Source organism: Neofelis nebulosa, chromosome 8, assembly GCF_028018385.1.
Source record: "Neofelis nebulosa isolate mNeoNeb1 chromosome 8, mNeoNeb1.pri, whole genome shotgun sequence".
Lineage (NCBI taxonomy): Eukaryota > Metazoa > Chordata > Mammalia > Carnivora > Felidae > Neofelis > Neofelis nebulosa.
The window spans coordinates 91,576,656-91,583,413 of record NC_080789.1 but is presented as its reverse complement, the minus strand read 5'-3'; the positions used below and the strand labels follow the sequence as shown (position 1 = coordinate 91,583,413).

The 6,758-nt window shown below is 36.3% G+C and overlaps 1 pseudogene; it reads right to left on the bottom strand.

The window, feature by feature from the left end:
* Positions 1-604: 604 nt before the first annotated feature.
* LOC131483875 (double homeobox protein A-like) lies at positions 605-3,685 on the bottom strand (annotated as a pseudogene).
* Positions 3,686-6,758: the final 3,073 nt, after the last annotated feature.

The window sequence follows — 6,758 nt, the reverse complement described above, 5'->3', positions numbered from 1 at the left end:
TCCTGAAGGTCCAGGAGGAAGGACTGAAAGTGCCAATCGTCTAATTTCTCTCATCGTAGGAAACTCCAAAGTTTAGAAGCTCTGTGCTTGAAAACTGGGATGAAGACCAAGTCAATGTTTCTTATTAAAAAGCACAGTTGGGGTCCCTGACTGGCTCAGTGAAGCATGCAACTCTTGGTCTTGGGGTTGTGAGTTCAAGGCCCACATAGGGTATAGAGATTACTTAAAAATAAAATCTTTTCTTTTTTAAATCACAATTACTATGATGACTGAAAAATAATATTGTTTAATTTCATTGTCCTTGAGATCTGCTGAACTCTCGGTCCAGGATCAGTCCATCGGGCTGTCTGGCACCATGTTCCTGTCTCTGCCTTCTGAAGTCCTGTTTAGTGTCTCCAGTAGGCTCATCTCTGGAAAATCTGAAGATGTGTTCAGAAAAACATGTTTCCAAGATGAGTGAGAGAGATTTAGAGTCCAGGCCGAAGATATCAAATACATTGCATGTCACTGTCTGTCCGTCTTGCTCTGGCTCTGGAGAAATAAGACAACCAATAATAATATTGGTGCCATTTTCTGTAGCTTCTGTGCCTTGAACTCTCTCATCTCAGAGATCCTGTTCCTGGTCTTTGTTCTAAGTCTTCATCATCAGGTTCTCTTTTTCTCTGGACATGGAATCTGGATCTCTGATTTTGAAAACAAATTTGGACTCTTGATTCAGGAATGCCAATTTCCTTAGCAGTTGCTCTCTGGAATCGATGCCAGCATATGGGTTGTTCATAAATGCCTCAATGAGGTTGTGTAATTGTGTGGAAGTATAGCTGGTACTGTTGCAGAGTATATGGCCGGAGTTGGAGTCGCAAAAGATGAGTCTGCAAACAAAATGCAGTTAAGTGAAGGTCCTCATACTCGAGTCAGAATGAAGCCCCAACTCCAGAATGAAGCTTCTTTTTATTAGGACAGTTGCTAAAGTCTACATGCATAAAGCCAGCTAAGCAAGTATGTTAATCAATGTAATGGTTTAACTTTTCAAGGTTGAATTTCGAGTTAATTGGTTTCTATAGCAGGTACTGCACCATCTGTCTTCTCTACTTTGAATGTCCTTTTCAGGATGATCCTGGTCTTGGCTTAATTCTAACTCCTTATCGGGTTCTGATTTTTTCTGGCCCTGATACCTAGCTCTTCAATTCCGAAACCAAATCTGGATTTTAGACTCTTCAGTGTTGACTTCTAAGCAAGTTTTTGTTTGATAGCATAACCTGGGTAAAGATTTTGGTCAAATGCTTTGATGAGGATTTTCAATTGATCTGTGAATTTGGTGTGGCTGTGTCTATGATTCATTGCTATGGTCTTGTTTGGAGAGTTATCTTGAGATGTTGGAAGAGAGTTCTGGTTCTTTTAAATAATTTTCTCTTTGGTCATGGACTTATTGTCATACACATTAGATGGGGGCAAAGTATATCTCTCTAAAGAGAAAGTAGAAGAAAAAAGAAAGACAAAGAGACAGAAAGAGAAGAAGGAAGGAAGGAAGGAAGGAAGGAAGGAAGGAAGGAAGGAAGGAAGGAAGGAAGGAAGGAAGAAGGGAGGGAGGGAAGAAGGGTATGGGAGGCTTAAGTCATGAACATTTGGGGGTTTTAGTGATAAAGAGCTTTTGATTTGTGTCCAATGACAAAACAAAATTCTCCATTAGATCTGCTTCTGAAATCAGGAAGTTAAATGGTGGCCAAAAGTCATGTAAGTGGAGAATAAGCTTTGAGCAAGGGGAGAAAATAAACAAACAAATAATTTTCTCTGTTTACAATCAAGGAAATTTTTTATCCATTGTTCATAATCTTTCTCTTCTATTATTATTACTTTAACAAGATAATGCAGTCTGAAAAAGAAACTAAATGGAACCATATTATATTTTATTATTTTTATTTTTATTTTGGGAAAAATTATGTTTTGTAGTTCCAAAAATTTTGAGTAAAAAAGCACTGAAGTAGAGTGAAAAATAGAACTTGTTCAGAGCAAATTAAAGAACAGCAGTTACCTATAAAGCTGTCAAATGGCACTGTTAATTATAGTAATTTTTCTATAATTTAATGTAATCTTGACCCCTGTCACATGTTAATACAGCGTGAAGAATAGTGGGTTAAAAAACATGCTTATTAATGAATTGGAGATATAACGTGACATTGTTTTTTTCTTCTGAAATATCTCAATATTAGAATTAGCAGAGCCTAGACAATTCCAATATATAATTATGTCTGCATCTTGCTAGTTAGTGCTGTGATTAAGAGACATTTAATTTTTATTATGTCATAGATGGCAGGTTGATTTTTGAGTCAGGTATAACAAGGATGACTCCGGACATGAACTCTGTAACATGAATTGTAATTTGTCAGCTAGGAGGCTTCTGCTGGAGACTTCTAGCAGAAAGACAAACTAGAGTTAAAGTGGAGGCAAGTCCTTAGATGATTGTCTCTACTATTTCAGTGATTGTTCTGGTGAAAATAATTGCAACAGAAATAAGGTAAATGCAATTTTTTTTAGTCTTGTTGTGTTGACGGATCAGTGTCATGACATATTCACTCTATCAATGTGTTTCCCATTTTGCACCTCCTCACCAAATACACACACACATATACCTTCATAAAAATTACTAACAATGTGTACTGCTAGTTTCTTCATTTCCAATTCCATTCATGAAAGCCACAAGATAAGATTTTGGATAGGAAGAGAGTAATTTCATTATTTATACAAATAAAGATAGCTTCCTCCGTTGGGAAGAACTTTGGGGGGTAGTTCCCCTTTCTGTTGGTTGTGATTTTTCTCAGCTATAATACTACTCTTCATCACCTCTTCCAATCACCAATATATAATAAAAGTGAAATATTAAATTAGCGTGAAAATGATGAATGTTCCAGAATTATTCTTTGGAAAAGGGTAGTCACTTTAGATCTACTAAATCAACCTGCAAGACCATGATAAAAGGTTATCAAGAGCATAGGATGATAACTTCTGATTTTTTGTTTGTCTGACAATATTGGGCAAGTTAATGAATAGTATTAGAAGCACAGAGCTCAGGGTGACTTTGAGAGAGTGCTAGACTGTATAAACAATGCATATAAGCCACTCCAAACAAATGGAAATGTGTGCTGTATAAGAACATTATTTGTTTAATGGATTGGGTGTAACAAGAACATTCTTCTTTATGTCTTCATGTCATAGGAGCCTCACTGCTGCCTATGTTGTGTGTGGGTGGGGTAGGGGTAGGGGTAGGCAGCAGTCCCGAAGTATTTACTCACTTTTGTGAGTCTGTGATTTCTCTAGCATTTCCAAAGAAATGGGTTTTTCACCTGAAGGTGACTGGTACCATGTCCTAGTCCACTGAAAAGAGCCATCAGCCTCCCAGCTCATTTTGCCAAAGCTCACAAGGAGATTCAGTGGCATGCTTGTCCATCAGTCACTGCCAGACCAAACACTCTAAGGTGTAATGAGGATGCAGGATGTTTACATGAAACTTTGACAAATTTCAAGAGTCTCCCAGTATCACAATATAGGAGAACTAAAAATTTACACACAAATGTAAACTTTTCCTCGAGATGCATAAAGGAAAACACAGACTTTTGAGGACAGGTGTCCTGTGTGTATACTTGCTTAGAACATGACTTGCCTTTTTCTCTTCCAGTTCCTCCAAATCCATTGCAGTCTCAAGAGAGTCAGTCTGAGGACCACCCAGCCCACCTTAAGAAACATCTTAATCTCCTCATAGGAAATTTTTTTTCCCTCTGATTCTTTTGTGAGTTTTGAAAATTCCAGTAGTCCGTCAGGATATAGTGAGCATCTTTTCATGTTCTCCTTAGGTACTGTAGCCTAGTGCAGAGAAAGAACATGGGTGCACCAATTCCTGTTGAGACCCATGCCAGTAAATGTGAGTTACTTGTAAAAATACACCTGTTCTTTCTGTCAGTAGCACACATTTCCCTTGGAGCAAAACATTAGAATCCTCTTAGAAGTGAATAATTATCTCCTCTTACTTTTCATGAGCTGTAAAACTCCTCCCCATTATGAGAGAGAGAGAGAGAGAGAGAGAGAGAGAGAGAGAGAGAGAGAGAGAGAGATTTGGCTCTGTTTTGCCCTTCCTTGGACATGCTGCATTATTAGTAGCCAGTGTTTGTCACCATACCCAGGAACAAAGTAACTGGCTCTGACTCGATTATTCTGATTTTTAAAATCTACTTTTAAAAGCAGAATGCTAGACTTAAAAAAAAAATCATTTCTACCATTGGCAGATAAGTAGTGTTAAGAGTCCAGGCTCTGAGTGAAACTAGCTGAATTTGAAGCCATTTACTCTATTGCTTTGTGAACAATCTACCTAGTCTCTACAGGCTCAGTTTCTTCTACTGTTAAAAATATTACCTAACCCATATATAAAGTTTGAAAGATTTAATGAATATATATTTATGTATACATATAAATATATATGTACAGAAATGAATGTGTGTGTATATATGTATACATATGTAGACACACGCATATGGAAAGAAAGAAGAAAGAGAGGAGAGAGAGAATAGTGCCTGCATATAGTAATGCTATTATCAAAGGCCTGGATGATGGAGTGGCTGTACAATATAGTCCAAAATTTGTATGACCCTGCAAAATATAACCTTCTTCAACAAATCATTATGAGGTTTAATTACATTTAGTTCTTCAAATCTTGGAAGCAATGTGAACAAGTAAATCAAAAAAAATTTTCTGGTTCATCTGTTCCCATCAAACTTTGCCCACTTATCTGATGAACATAAACTCTTCTGCCAGAATACTGCTGACCAGTGAATCACTTAAACAATAATATACTGTCAGTTCAGCACAGCTAGGATTTTTTTTCACTACAATAATTTATAAGAATTTTATTCTTTTCTTTTAAAGAAACACCTGTTTTATTTTATTTTTTTAATGTTTATTTATTATTGAGGGACAGAGCATGAGCAGGGGAGGGGCAGAGAGAGAGGGAGACACAGATCGAATCAGGCTCCAGACTCTGAGCTGTCAGCACAGAGCCTGATGTGGGGCTCGAACTCATGAACTGTGAGATCATGACCTGAGCTAAACTCAGATGCTCAACTGACTGAATCAACCAGGCACCCCAAGAATTTTATTCTTAAAAAGAGTACTGTGATGGTTGAATTATTATCGTTCCTGTTTTTTTATAATTCTTCATGTTTTGATTAAAAATGAAGATTTTAAAGATCAGCCAAGAATAATGGATGCTATTTAAATGTAAAATTATTTTTCAAAACAGTCATGTATGCATATACATGTGTGTGTGCACATTTGTAGTGAAGTCGGTCACCATTCTAATGATTCAGTGATTCATCACTAATTGAGACTACGATAACATAACAATAACAAAAAAAGCTTAAACTAGAACAAGTTTGGAAATATGTACAAATTACATCCAATTTGGGATGTTTTCTCAATAAATCATGCAAGTAGGTTTTTCATGTTATATCCATCAATATCACATTTATAGATCCATTTTACCTGATTTTTTTTTATAGTAGCAAGGTGTATGTGGTTTGCTCCAAAAAGCTAGAGAAGTAAGTATCATCTCACTTGAAATTTGATGCATTCTTCCACAAAATGTGAAAGTGTGTTAGGAGCGTGAGTATACTACTAGCTTAAACATGTCTTATCATATTGGACCAAACAATAATACTTTTTGAGCAAAATTAGTAAAGGTAAAGAGAAATGTGACACCAGAGGACAAACTTAACAATTTGTAAGTTTTTGTGAATGAGTGAGAAGATGACAGTTAACACTCAGTATACTCTAATAAGGTAGATATTAAGTGAGCGCTGTCAAAGTAGAAGACTCACTTTGATATACTCAGAGACCAATCCTCCTATCATAAGTATCCTCTCCATCATAGATCCAGTGTTAAGATGTTTAAGTCCTATATTTCTTCATATTATAATTACAAAGCATTTTTGTGCCCACTTAATTGAACTTAAAAATAATTTCTAAAACTTTTTACCTCTATTACCAGGTATTTGGGGGCAGATTTATAATATAAAACGTAAGTGATTTTTTCTATTTTTTTTCAGTTTTGGAAATATCTTGCATGCTAATAGTTAGCAAGCACTTAAAATTAAAAAATGTCAAGAGGTTTTGTGCTTTTCATTATAACTTAATTAATACTGTGTCCTTTTACTTCTTGTACTTCTTAATAGCATATGTATCAATGCCATGATTCCAACTTCTATACATCTGAAGTAATGTACTATATCCATCATTTCTGTATGAGTAGAACCTCTGTTTTTATGTTCTTTCTACTTTATTCAGTAGAAGTATTTGATTATATATCATCCTTTCCCAATTTTATTGTATGTAACTTGCATGGATTAGACCTCAGTCATACATGTTGCTAAAGCATATGTCAACAAGTCAACTAGCTTCTACTAAACACCTACTATACCTTAAAAATAATATAGGATAGGGGCGCCTGGGTGGCGCAGTCGGTTAAGCGTCCGACTTCAGCCAGGTCACGATCTCGCGGTCCGTGAGTTCGAGCCCCGCGTCAGGCTCTGGGCTGATGGCTCGGAGCCTGGAGCCTGTTTCCAATTCTGTCTCCCTCTCTCTCTGCCCCTCCCCCGTTCATGCTCTGTCTCTCTCTGTCCTAAAAATAAATAAAAAACGTTGAAAAAAAATAATATAGGATATAAAAAATAATACTTTTCCAAATATCTATTAAGTTACTTCATTGTTCCAAGCAT